General features: G+C 42.3%; 1 protein-coding gene across 2 annotated transcripts in view; it reads right to left on the reverse strand.

The window, feature by feature from the left end:
- Positions 1-13,917, reverse strand: part of cacng3a (calcium channel, voltage-dependent, gamma subunit 3a) — a 41,914-nt gene that overhangs the window by 19,079 nt on the left and 8,918 nt on the right. Inside the window, exons 1-3 of one of the 2 annotated variants that reach the window (XR_003595711.1) lie at positions 8,515-8,526; positions 4,626-4,627; positions 130-2,000 (exon numbers count right to left, since the gene is read on the reverse strand). The exons of the other annotated variant lie outside the window; for it this stretch is intronic. The gene's annotated coding sequence lies outside the window, so the exon portion shown is untranslated. Of the gene's footprint in view, positions 1-129; positions 2,001-4,625; positions 4,628-8,514; positions 8,527-13,917 lie in introns of those variants that run through there. 2 annotated transcript variants of the gene reach the window in all.

Below are 13,917 nucleotides of genomic sequence, written 5' to 3' on the forward strand. Positions count from 1 at the left end.
TTTTATATTTTATTTTTATTTTATCTACAACTACTACTCAGTGGTAGTTGTTATTGTGTCTTGTCTCTATGCTGTAACTGCGAAGTAATTTCCCTGCTGGGATGAATAAAGTTCTTCTATTCTATAAACCCAATTCAAACACAAAGATTACACCATATTGTAGCCATGGTAACACAACAATCAAACTATCAAGATGATTCTTTAAACCTTTACAAAGTAAACTTCCTAATTACATCCTAAATGTACTATTTATGGCTCAGAGACACATCACGAGGTGATACAATGCAAAATTGAAAAATTAAAAACAATAAAAAGAACTAATAAGTGTTCATATTTAGCTATGCAACGTAATCAAAAACTAATAAACCCTAAGCTCTCTTTGATAGTTTTGCTTGAAAATAAAATGTTTGTAAAACAGTTCTGGTATCACAATAAAAGAAACTACAGAAAACATTTCAGAGATATAACAACACTGAATTTACTGAGTAAGAGCAAATTGAAATATTTACTACTTAGAAAATACATGTTAAAATCTGAATATTCCTTTGAAAGTATGTAGCTGAAAGTAAAACTACTAGCAAACCCAGAACAGGGTTTGCCTATTATCTGTACCAACATTAATACAACAAATTAGATGCATAGCAGAGGCATTAGTTTATAAAAGTCCAGGCAAACCTAAATTTACCATTTTATTAAATAAAAAAGCAGCGGGGGAGGCAGAGGGTTCCCACTGGTATTTAGAAAAAAACTTCCACGACTTTTCCAAAACTTTTATTCGATTATGATTGAATTTTTGCAGCGTATCAGGGCCTCTAAAACCTACTTGCGCTTTTGTACAGCGCAAGTGTACGAAATAGTGTACTTGCAGTATTTTGTACACTTAAACCTTCGCCTGCAGCAGGAGGAGTTACTCCTCCTGCTGCCAGCTGGAGGCTAATGGTGCGTTAACACCATTGGCGTTTGGTGCGTCTGGCTTACATTCAAGTGCTATGTGGAGCGTCAGACGCGCTTGATGCGTCAGACGCTCCAGACAGTTTAAATTGCACCGCGCTAGACGCTCGAAACGCGCCGCAACGACCCTCGACGCGCCTCCACATAGACTGAGTGTAAATCAGATGCGCGGTCTGTTGCTTGTTTCCAGTCAGGAAACCCGTATCTATCACAGCATCGCTGACTTTTAGCTTCGTTAAAAATACGACATGCAAAGCAAAACACAGCCGCGGTGAATGGAGGATAAATCAGCCTGTGTTTGGATGTACTCACCACTTGGAGCTGGCTTTCAAAGCATGATCTGGAGAAGAGTCGTTTCTGATTTTTTGTAAACTTGTTCCGGTGCTTTAAAACCAACATCCATATTTTAATAGTTCTCTGCTTCTTGCTCTGCCCAGTAAGCCCGCATCAACTTATCAGTTTTTAACCATAAGCGCAGGATCAGTACTGTACGGATTATCCATGGTCATAGTGAAGAAGACAGCACTTCTACCGCGTCTGACTCAGCAGGCATCAGATCAGAAACACTCCAGGTTCTGGTGGGACCGTTGGACCGCTGTTAGCAAAGCTTACGTTTTGAGAAGCGGAGGAGGATTCTGTTTTAAAAAACCCTGTAGTTTGATATTTTCTTCATCACTTCTGTGTCGCGCTATTCTTTTCCTTTCTTTCCTGCGCTCTGTTGTCATGCTTTCTGTTGTCCACCATCATGAGAAATTACTCCCTGATGCTTATCGCTTATGACAGGCGACTGGACGGACATCTTCTTCCGCTCAGAGACAAACACTGCGCATGTCTTGGAGTGCCGCGTGCCAATTAAAAGGGGAGGCGATGAGTTACAGCGGTAACCAGGGCCGGCCTGAGCCTCAATGGGGCCCTAAGCGAAATCAGCAGTCCGATCATTAGATCATTCACACACCTGCTATAAGCTTATTGCATCTCTGGCAGTGCTGTTTTACATTATATTCTATGCATGTATAATGTAGGATACATTTGTCGACCAGGTGATTTCTCTGCGGCGATTTCCTTAATTTTGGGGGATCGGTCAAAACTTACAAGTGAAGCCCATCTTATCCCCTAATCTTCACCAGCAAAGGTATAAAAATCAGTCTCTGTCCTCTTCTGTTCTGCAGTGAGAGGTGTGACTGACAGACCGGCCCACCAGGTCAGGTCTGCACGTTTACAGTTAACAATATTCACTGTTGCCAACTCAGTGACTTTCTTGCTATATTTTGCAACATTTCAGGAAAAAAAAAACAACGGTATCGGCCAAAATCAGCAGGTCAGGCTTTTTAAAGATCGGTAACCAGGGATCGGCCAGAAAACTGCAATCGGTGCAGCTCTACACACATATTTATGACATTCTCTGGTTAAATAAATTTCTCTTAAGTATAACTCCAATAGCTAAATATTTAATTTATACCCAGTGAGCCTTTCTCCCCTGAGAATGTGGATTGCTACCGGACTGATTCTGAGCCTTCAAATGACTTTAACAGGAGTTTCACATAACTTAGTTAATGTAAAAATATTGTTTGTTTTAGCCACAAATGATTATGCTCAGCAGCAAACAACATATCCGAAAATTACAGCATAGAGCAGCTCATCGATGTAGCAGCTATGTAGCCTGACATAAAAACATTTTGCTAGACAATGTCAAACATTGACAAGTTTTAATTATTCTTATCAAATGTTATCAAACACGATGTTTTAAAGCCAAAAATACCTCAGAAATATGCAGAGCCAAGCAGGAGTATCATTTAAAGTTTAAATTCAGTTTCACACAAACATAAATGCTTGGCTGTTGAACTGGACCGTTCAAGCTAATTTTCTATTAGCAGCTTTACAAATCTTTCACATTACATTACCGAGGCACATTAAAACAAACTTTTATCTTGGCTTTATTTATATTTGTCCTCTTTCTTTTCTCCCTCTCTGAAGGATAAGTCCTTTTTTGAGACATAGTTTTGCTTTCTTAACTTCTGACCGCAGCTTTGGACATTTGGATGCTCTGCACAGCAGCTCATTTTACCAGCTAAGCGTGCGGTATCTACCGCGGCCACCAGGGGCCCCCAAGAGCACTTTTTTTCTTTTTATCCATAAAATAATGATTTCTACATACATTATCAAATATATATTATTGTTAAAACAAATCACTTCATAATGAAATTGTGTGTTTTTGATATAATGACAGAAATTATTACAAAAAAAAATCAGCTCCACTGAGGGGGCCCCTCAGTGGCCCTAAGTGTTGCAGGGTATAATACTACTAGACCTAATCGTTTTGATTACCTGCAGTTGTTTACCGATCGTGTCTCGATTGGTTTTGTCTGTTTTGATTATCTACATCAGGGGTGTCCAAACTTTTTGCAAAGAGGGCCAGATTTGATCAAGTGAAGATGCCCGGGGGCCAATAGTTTGTTCGGACATTTTTTAACTACAAAAGTTTCACACACTGTTATAAAACAATTTTCATTGTCACAATTATCTTTATTTTTCAAATGACAAAAAAAACAAACAAATATAAGCCACTCAGGCAAATGAGAACAACTCTAAAAACCCAAATTCTGCCTTTCTTTCATATCTGGAGAGTCAGATAACATTGAACAAACTGTATGAAATACCTTAAATTTACATGAGTTAAAAATATTTTTGCCTCAAGAACATTTTAAACAGGAGTTAAAGTAATGCAAAGTTGTCTATTATTATTAAATCTTAAAACAAGTGAATTTTGCTCGTCATTTACAATATCTTTCAGAAAGTAATAGTTTGTCACATCTACAGGTTCATAACCAAATCTTACTCAAGAGTTTAATAAAAATAAGTGCCATAAATGTTCTTTTGGCTCTTCACTGCTGATAGTGACAGACGTTGCCGTTCAAAACACTCAGTTTCATGTCCTCAACTCTCAGTGCCACACTGTTACTGCCAGGCAAACATTTTTCTCAAATTCTTGCTTCTTCTCAGGGCAAAATGTTCTCCACCATTTTCATAACACAGTTTTGATAAATGTACCTTCAGTAAAAGGTTTGCCATGTTTAGCTATTAACATTAACATCGTAGCATGTTTAGTCTGGTAGTGTCCTTTTACGTTGAAATCCTTAAACAAGTCAACAATCTCACAAATTAGACAAGCACAATTGCCCTGATTTTCAGTGAAGAAGTGTTATAATTCCCATCTCTCTTGAAAGCGGCGGCCCTCACTGTAAACTTGTTTTCTTTGCAGTGGTCATGGCAGAAATGAACGGAGAGCGGTTCCTGCACGGAGGCAGACTGATAGTATTAAAGTGGTGCTGCCACCATTTGGTGAAAGGAGGAATTACAGTTTCAAGTTTTATGATTTATTTATTCTGTTTCACAGTGCAGGCGGGCCATAAATAATACATTATAAAACCGAAGCTGGAACCAAACCGGGCCGTATAAAATCTGACCGCGGGCCGTGATTGGCCCCCGGGCCGGACTTTGGACATGCCTGATCTACATCTTCAGTTTGTTCACCAATCGTGTCTCGATTAGTTTTGTCTGACTGGATGTAGTGGACCGCGTTGCTTCTGCTCCTCCATAATAACACTGGAAGCGAAAGGAGTAACGTCGTGTCCGTGTCGTTTTTCCCCTTTACAGGGTTATCATTTTGGAGGCACCGCTGGGATCGTTTGGCAGAGGATCATTCCCAAAATTCCTGTGGAACCCTCCTGCTGATCATCCCCAAACAACCCAGATTACAGAAAACAACGCTGAGGTCTTCAGCCAGCAGTTGACAGTTTGTATCCTGAAGTGTGCACTGACCACTAAAGATCAAAACCAGTCAATTGAAGGCGGTTGGGCCCCATTCTGTTGCTTCTGAAATCCCAAAATATAAAATGGAGTCAGAATTGGAAAATCTTCAGCTGGAGATAAAAGGAGCATTGTATAACTTGACAGTTGAACAGCTGATTGAAGTATGCATCACACTGCAGCTCTCAGCACCTGGAAGAGAACCTTTGACTAGTAAAACACGTAGTCATCTAATTTCATATGTCATCAAATATCTTGAGCGGGAGGAACTGGCTAGCCTTGAAGATGAAGGCATGTCAGAATATCTCGGCATCTGGGACACAATAAATAAAGTAAAGTCTGTTGAAGAGTCACCTAGAGTAGAAACTCAATCTGATGACCAGGAAAGGCTTCAAAATGAAATAGAGGCACTCAGATTGTCACTACAACAGAAAGAAAAAGAAGCCCAGGGTGTGATGGACAGAAAAACACTCTCTTGCCCGGAGGCACTGGGCAAGGTTTCACAGATAAATGTGACTCCAACATTTTCAGAAAATCCAATGTGGCGCAAACATTTCAAGATTCTTGGACAGATTGGAGAGCCAGGCCATAAGGATCGACTGACATTCTCTAGCCTGGCAAGACAGATTGAAAGTGGGTTTACCAAAGGCTATTCAGAGACAGATATTATTGATGCTGTGATTTGTGCTATAACACCCGGCCTACAATTACGGAGCTATTTGGAGGGAAAAGAGACCCTTACCTTACCTGCTCTGCGCAGAATCTTAAGATCCCATTACCAGGAGAGGGGCGCCACAGATTTATACAAGCAGCTAACTTCTGAGGTTCAGGGCAGCAAAGAATCTCCTCAGAATTTCTTAATCAGGGCGATGGACCTGAGGCAGAAAATTCTGTTTGCCTCTCAGGAAGCAGAGTCAGCTCTAAAATATGATCCTGCTCTTGTCCAAAATCTGTTTATGCATACCATCTTGACAGGTTTACAGAATGACAACATCAAGAGTGATCTTCAGCCTTACCTCACAAAGCCTGACACACCCGATGAACTGCTGCTGGAGAAAGTGAATATTGCTTGTACAAATGAAAAGGAGAGGCAGGACGAAAAGAGGCACGCTGCCCCACAAAGGGCAACCAGTGTAAGTACTGTCCAGACTGGTGAGCCACCTAGGGAAACAAAAACGCCAACCCAGCAAAGCCGATCTCAAATGTCCCCTGATGTGTTATCTGAGGTCAAAGAAATGCGCTCTGACATGGTGATGTTAAAGGACCTCAGAGCTGAAGTGTCCCAAATTAGGGAAACAATCCAAAAAACACTAATGCACAGCCAAAGCAACCCTCACAAAGTTCAGAACAAGTGTCTATGCCAAGTCCAGTGTTCCCACCCACAGAACAGTCCTTCAGGTCCATGTCCCCAATGATGCCAGTTTACCCTCAACAGCACCCAGAATTGCTGCAGGAGTACAGGCCTCTGTATGGCCCAGAACGGATGAGAGGGACTGCACAATTTCAACAAAGGTTTGCTCCACAACGATATTACCAAAGACCACGCCAGCAAACCAGATGCTTTGCCTGTGTCCAAGCCAATGAGGAATATTGTCAACATTGCTTCAGATGTGGAAGTACTGAGCACTTCAGGGCAGGTTGTAGAGCAGGCAGAGCAGCTCATTCAACACATAGGGGACCTTTAAACTAAGTTGGGTTGCCTCCGTGTGGCGCGGGGTAGCCGAAGGTAACCATAAGTCCCATTTTTGTGTAAATTGTGAAAAAAAGAAAGTGAAGAGGGAATTAAAATGCTGCTCGAGTTGTAAAGCTGCACTTTATTGCTCAAAAACATGTCAGAAAATGCATTGGCCTGTTCACAAAATTGACTGCAAGTCACACTCATGTTTTGGTGTTAAACAAGGCAGGCAGCCACATGAACAATCTGAACCCAAAACTATCAGATCTTCTGTTAAAGACCAAACTGTAAGAGAGTTAGTAGGAAAAAAATTTATTATCAAGTGCTTCCTGAACGGACAGAATACTCTAGCACTCTGGGACACAGGCTCACAAATATGTGCTATATATGAGGCCTGGAAAGAGAATTACCTTCCTGACCTGCAGCTAAGGGATGTTACTGAGCTACAGGACCCCCTAGACCCATTACATATTGAAGCTGCTAATGGCACTGACATGCCATGGCTGGCTGGAAGTCCCTTTCAAGCTGACTACCATGGATGATGAGCTTGTGTTGAAAGGCAACCAACAGCAATGCCCAATCACTGGGTTCAATGTGATTGAACATCTCGTGCAGAACAACCAGGAAGGCCAATCAATATATGGCAACCAGGACAAACTTGTAAATGCAGTAAAAATTGCATTCCCTCATCTAAAAAATAATAAGATAAAAGCCTTTATTTCTGCTGTCAGCCTTGGTCAAACATGTGAACACAATGTGAGGACAGTAAATGAAAGAGTCAATGTGCCGAAGCACACCACCATCCAGATTGAGTGTCGTATCCAGGCCTCAAAGTTCAGAGAGGCTAAAACGTGGCTTTTTGAGCCTCTTGTGAACCCGCAGTGGCCTGACGGATTGAAATTCTGTGATACCCTTGTATCAGTTGAGGCAGAAACAGCCCCAAAGGTTGTTTTAAGTGTTCAAAACCCCACAAACCATGATATTACACTTCCAGGCCGGACAGTCATTGGAGCTGTGCAGCCTGTAAAGTCTGTGTACCCAGCTGACTTATTCAGCACAACCCAACAACCAACAAGTAAATCAGTCAATCACATCCAGGTCCAGAGCACCAGAGAAGGTGCACCTGCAGATGGACAGTGGGACCCTCCGGTTGATTTAACCCACCTAGATGAGGACCAGAGACAAATAGTAAGCCAGATGTTAAGAGAAGAATCCGAGTCTTTCTCCAGGATATTGGCTGCATACATGAGTTGCAAATGAACATCTCATTGAAGGATGATGAACCTGTATCAAAAACATACCGGTCTGTGCCAAAACCTTTGTACAGGGAAATGAAAGACTACCTGCAGGATCTCATAGCGCAAGGGTGGGTTGAAAGATCCACATCTTCTTACGCCTCGCCGATTGTCTGTGTAAGAAAAAAAGATGGCACCTTGCGTTTATGTATAGATTATAGGGAGCTCAACAAAAAAACACATCCTGACCGCCACCCGATTCCCAGGGTTCAAGATATAATGGATAACCTGGGGGGAAACACCTACTTTTCATTACTGGACCAAGGAAAAGCATATCATCAGGGATTCATGGACAGAGACAGCAGACATTTAACTGCCTTTGTGACTCCCTGGGGTCTATATGAGTGGATATGAATCCCATTCTGCCTTATGAATGCACCCGCAGCTTTTCAGTGCTGCATGGAGCAATGTTTAGCAGATTTGCAATATGAAATGTGTGTCCCATATCTTGATGATGTTCTTGTGTTCAGCAGGACATTTGAAGATCACGTCAGCCATGTCCGAACAGTGTTGCAGCGTCTGAGGCAGCATGGGATCAAGCTAAAATCTAAAAAGTGCGACCTGTTTAAAGTTGAGGTGCGGTACCTGGGCAGGATCATGTCTGCTGAGGGCAGCAGAATGGACCCAGCTGACACTGATGTTGTAAGAGCCCTAAAGCATAAACATCCTGTGAATGTTGGTGAGTTGAGGGCAATTCTTGGACTCTTGAGCTATTACAAGCAATATATAAAGGACTTTTCAGCAGAGCTGTCCCATCTAGCACAATCATTCAGTGGACTGAAAAACACCAGTTGATTTTGGAACAACTCATTAACTGCCTCGTCAACCCCCTATTCTTGGCTTCCCAGATTTCTCACAGCCATTTGTTCTTCACACGGATGCGTCCAATCTGGGTCTAGGTGCCGCGCTATACCAAAAACAGAATGGAAAGCTACGTGTGATTGCCTATGGCTCGCGCACCTTAACAACTGCAGAGAAAAATTATCATTTGCATTCGGGGAAGTTAGAGTTTCTCGCCCTTAAATGGGCTGTAACAGAGAAATTCAGTGACTATTTATATTATGCTCCATTTTTCACTGTCTATAGTGACAATATGTGTTGTCCACTGCCAAACTAAATGCAACAGGATGTCGATGGGTTGCAGAGCTGGCAGATTTTCATTTCTCTGTGAAATATAGGCCAGAAAAGGAAAATGTGGACGCAGACAGTTTATCCCGAATGCCTCTAGATGTGGAGTCTTTTATGAAGGAGTGTTCAGAAGAAATGCTATCTGATATCATTGGGGCAACTACAGAAGCTGTGAAAAATCAAGATGAGTCCAGTGTGTCGTGGTCCATGTGCGTCTCAGTACCAAATGCAGGTTTGACCCCTGACACGGCCATCATCCCACTAACACCAGAACAAATCCAGGATGACCAAAGAAATTATCCAGTTCTGGTACCAGTAATCCAGTTCAAACTAAACGCAAGCAAACCATTAGGTGCACAACTCAAACAACTTAGTCCACAAGTGGGGTGCTTGCTAAGAGAGTGGGACAAGTTGGAAATTGATGAAAGTGGGGTGTTGCACAGAAAGACAGCAAGCAAAAAACAACTTGTACTCCCAGAAAAACATAAAAATACAGTGTTGAGGGAACTTCATGACGAAATGGGCCACCAAGGTGTCGACAGGACATCATCTCTGATACGGGACAGATTTTATTGGCCATATATGCAGCGTGAGATAGAGAGCTATGTTATGAGAAAATGTGAATGCCTCAAACATAAGAAACCCAGTCAGGAAACAAGGGCTCCACTCACCAACATCGTAACAACTCAACCATTTGAACTTGTCTCTGTTGACTTTCTGCATCTTGAGAAATGCCTTGGGGGTTATGAGTACATCCTGGTGATCATTGATCATTTTATCCGCTTTGCCCAGGCTTATGCCACCACTTCTAAATCAGCTAAAACGGCAGCAGACAAGATCTTCAATGATTATGCCATGAGATTTGGTTTTCCCGCCCGTATTCACCACGACCAGGGTGGTGAGTTCGAGAATCAACTGTTCACACAACTGAAAAAATACTGTGGAGTTGCTGGATCCAGAACCACTCCCTACCACCCGCAAGGGAATGGACAAGTTGAAAGATTCAACCGGACATTACTCCAGATGCTCAGGACACTCACAGACAAACAGAAACACAACTGGAAGGATTCACTAAACAAAATGATCTATGCATACAACTGTACTCGGAGTGAGGTGACAGGTTTCTCCCCCTTTCAGTTATTGTATGGGCGTTCTCCCCGATTGCCAGTCGACATGCTGTTTAACTTGACTCCACAACAAGCAGGCCATACTCATCATAGCTACATGGAAAAGTGGAACCAAGGCATGGAGGAGGCGTATGGAATCGCCAGCGAAAAGGCCCAGGAAGCTGGACTGAGGAGTAAGAAATTGTACAGCAGCAAAGTAAAAAGTTCAGTATTACAACCAGGTGATTGTGTTTTAGTACGCAACTTGACATCTCGTGGGGGCCCAGGGAAACTGAGGAATCACTGAGAGGACACTGTCCATGTCGTTGTTCGCCAGGTAAATGAAAATGTCCCAGTTTATGAACTGAAACCTGAAAAAGGTCAAAGAAGGTCAAGGGTCCTTCACCGCAATCTGCTCCTCCCATGTGACTCTTTACCCCTTGAGATTCCAGTCTAGGCTGAAAAAAAGAGGGGAAAAGTGTTAAATAACAAAGGAGTGGAGCAGTTGGAGGAGAAAGAGGATGATGATGCTGACGAATACTATCCTGTGCTATATCACCAGTCAGCCCAGCCTGAGAAAGAAAATCCTATGCCTGCGAGCACAACCCAAGAGGTAGGAGATATCCAGTTCGAGGGGAGCACAGTCCCTGAAATGGATCACGAACAAGGAGAAACAACTGCGATGGAGTATGACGAGTCTGGCACTTGTAATGAGGAACAAATGATGGAGGATGCTACTGAACAACCTGCTTCACCTGGGATCATCAGAGAGGGAGTTCAGGCTCCTGAGGAAGCTCAATGACCTCAACGGCTTCACAGGAAGCCCAAAGTTTTTACATATGAGAGACTTGGATCTCCAGTCTGCTACAACCTAAGGACCCCACCACAACCCACATACTTCACAATGCCTTGGATGAACATTGTTCACCCGTACTACATCTCATATGACTATCAGAGATGAGAGCACAAGACAGGGTGCACCACTGAGTCAAAAGAATGAACACACATTGGGCTCATAATATGATGGACTGTTTATTATAACAGTCACGATGAGGGACTATTCTCTATGTGAACTGACATATTGGCATCCAAGCCACAATGTACTTTTCAATGAACTCTTGTTATAGAGTCACAGGATGACCACTAAGATTATGGACAAGTAGTGACTTTCAGGTTTAAAACATGGACACTAGGTGTTGACCTTCAAAAGGAAAATGTATGAAAGAGTTCCAGTCTGTAAGTAGATTTAATGGCTTAAGGACTATTTTTTAAGACTGGTGTGTTGCTTGATATGTTTTTACTACTTTCCCAACATCGCACGAGTTGAGATGTTGGGGACAACATCTATTTTGTGGGGGAGTGTGTTGCAGGGTATAATACTATTAGACCTAATCATTTTGATTACCTGCAGTTGTTTACCGATCGTGTCTCGATTGGTTTTGTCTGTTTGGATTATCTACATCTTCAGTTTGTTCACCGATCGTGTCTCGATTAGTTTTGTCTGACTGGATGTAGTGGACCGCATTGCTTCTGCTCCTCCATAATAACACTGGAAGCGAAAGGAGTCGTGTCCGTGTCGTTTTTCCCCTTTACAGGGTTATCATAAGCGGCTGCTTAGTTTGCTTATGCCTTGGGCCGGCCCTGGCCAACCCATTCTCACTCCCTACTCGTCATATATTGACGCTTGTGCAGGTCCCTCAGCGTCACATGTTTACGCAAAGGGGTGAAGCGTAAGCCTAACCGTAACTTTTCCCCTAACCCTAACCAGATCGTCGTTTTTTGATGCTTAGGGAGCGCCCTTCTCGTGAATTATTGACGCAAAGTGGTTTCCCGACGCGTCAACATGTGACGCTGAAGGAACCTTCCCAAATGGTCACATATTGACGCATGGTCAGAACTCGTACCAACTCGTCAATTTAAGACGAGTCGGGAGTGAGAATGTGTTGCCCTGGCAGTAACAGAAACACGTAATTATTAAGTTGCGTTATTGCTTGGATTTGAATCGGTATGTTTTGCATCCAGTGCAAACAAGGATGTTGACAAATAAACTGAACAATATGCTGGCAATTTAGTGACATTTCCACAGTTGTGGTCTTGAAATAAAATCCCGAGTCCTCAATGTCCGACACTAAGACCAGACCAAATGGAAATGAAATGGAAATGAAAATCAAGACCGATTTTCCAGGTCTTGAAAATCGAAAAATTAAATTACATGACTTTCCAGGTTTTCCATGACCAGTACAAACCCTGGATGTAACTTCATAGCTTAATTTTTCTAAACAGAATCTCTGAGAGGAAAAAAAAGGCAAAAGAATTATATTTTTTTCTTTTTTCTGTTGTTCTTATAGCACAAGAACTGATTATAGCAGCCAAGTGGAAATATTTACTCTGATGTGGGTTATAATTATGAAACATTAAAGGTAAATGTCATATTTTGGTGATTCGGGAAATAAGCCCTTCTTTTCTATTTGTACTTGTTCTGTGGATTTTTTTATGTGGAGAGGTGACACTTGTACGGCTGGAAATGAAAGGTTTTGGACTTTAATTTGACCGCTACCTGTGTGGTTTGGATCGTGTTGCTCGGTGTTGGTAGAACAGAAAGATTGAATAATTTTCAGGCTGAAGCTTTGCTGCGTTTGGCTGTGCTTAAATTACCATGCTCGGTATCGGAGGGGCGCTCCGACTGCGTGTTAAGTGTATTTTATATAACTGTTGTATAAACAAAAACTAAGGAGTTGCCTAAAAATTATTTTATACTCCATATAACACAAACGCATACATCAACACACACACACACATTGACTTACTTTGTGCCAAATCGCTGCCTCTGTTCTCAGCCTTTTCCCATAGCAGTGAATTTCCTCCCACATTATTTTCCTCCCACAAATTATTCCAGTGAACGAAGCACGAACAGCTCCCTTTTAACCACCGTCTACCCATTTCTGACGATGGATCTTAAATATCCTCAAGTTTGAAATACCCGGCAGCTACAAACCGTGTGTTCACTTTAGTGGCTAAGTTTTGGATATGATCTGTTGTCACCTTGATATTGTAGTAATTTGTAGACCATTAATTGAGGACTCTGACAACAGCTTGTCTTTAGCCGGCAGGCATATTTTACTGAAAACCAAAACCCCTTTTACCGGAAACCATACATGTACATAACCCGCCTCTGGTACGGAACACCCCGAGGACCATAACCCACCACAGATATCAGCAGGAAAATGAAAAAACTAAGCACTGGATGGTACCGGCTAATTGCTGAACACAACGCCACACAACAAAACTCAGTTGTTATACCAGTAGCTTGCATATATTTTAACTTTTGCGTCTTGTTCATGGTACAACTTTTGCAGCTATGGCTAAAAACAATTGGACCAACCGGTAACCGGAAACGGTCTATGTGGTGAAAGTTTAAATGGAAGTACGTCACCACTACTTGTGTCATAGGTTATTGCACATAAATTTACTATGATGCTTCAGTTTAGACACATGATAGCCGCACATTATCGACCATGTATATGTTACACAGCAGGAAATGATGGGCCGAGTCACTCCTCGTGCAGCATATTTATTCAGTTTAAACTGTAAAAAGAAAATACAGCGGTTACAGTAGCGCTCCCAACATCCGCTGCAACAAGCTGTCCTCTCTGCAATGGCGGACTCCTACAGCCTGCCAGAGCGTCACCCGCTGTTGTATGTGGTACTACAACAAATACACATGCTCTCTACTGACATCACTGTACATCTACATCCAACATACTTTCATTAACTCAACTGAACTCAAACAATACATAAGTTTAAAACACATGTTGCGGCCCTATTAAGCCGACCCACCGAGCCCACATAAGCGCGAGCCAAGCGTGAGCCGTTAGCCTCGTTACTTTAGCCTGGTGCTAACTCCTGCTTTATATCTAGCTCAGTAATGCAGCTATAATGAAGCGCCTTTGTTGTG

Source organism: Xiphophorus couchianus, chromosome 5, assembly GCF_001444195.1.
Source record: "Xiphophorus couchianus chromosome 5, X_couchianus-1.0, whole genome shotgun sequence".
Taxonomy (NCBI): domain Eukaryota; kingdom Metazoa; phylum Chordata; class Actinopteri; order Cyprinodontiformes; family Poeciliidae; genus Xiphophorus; species Xiphophorus couchianus.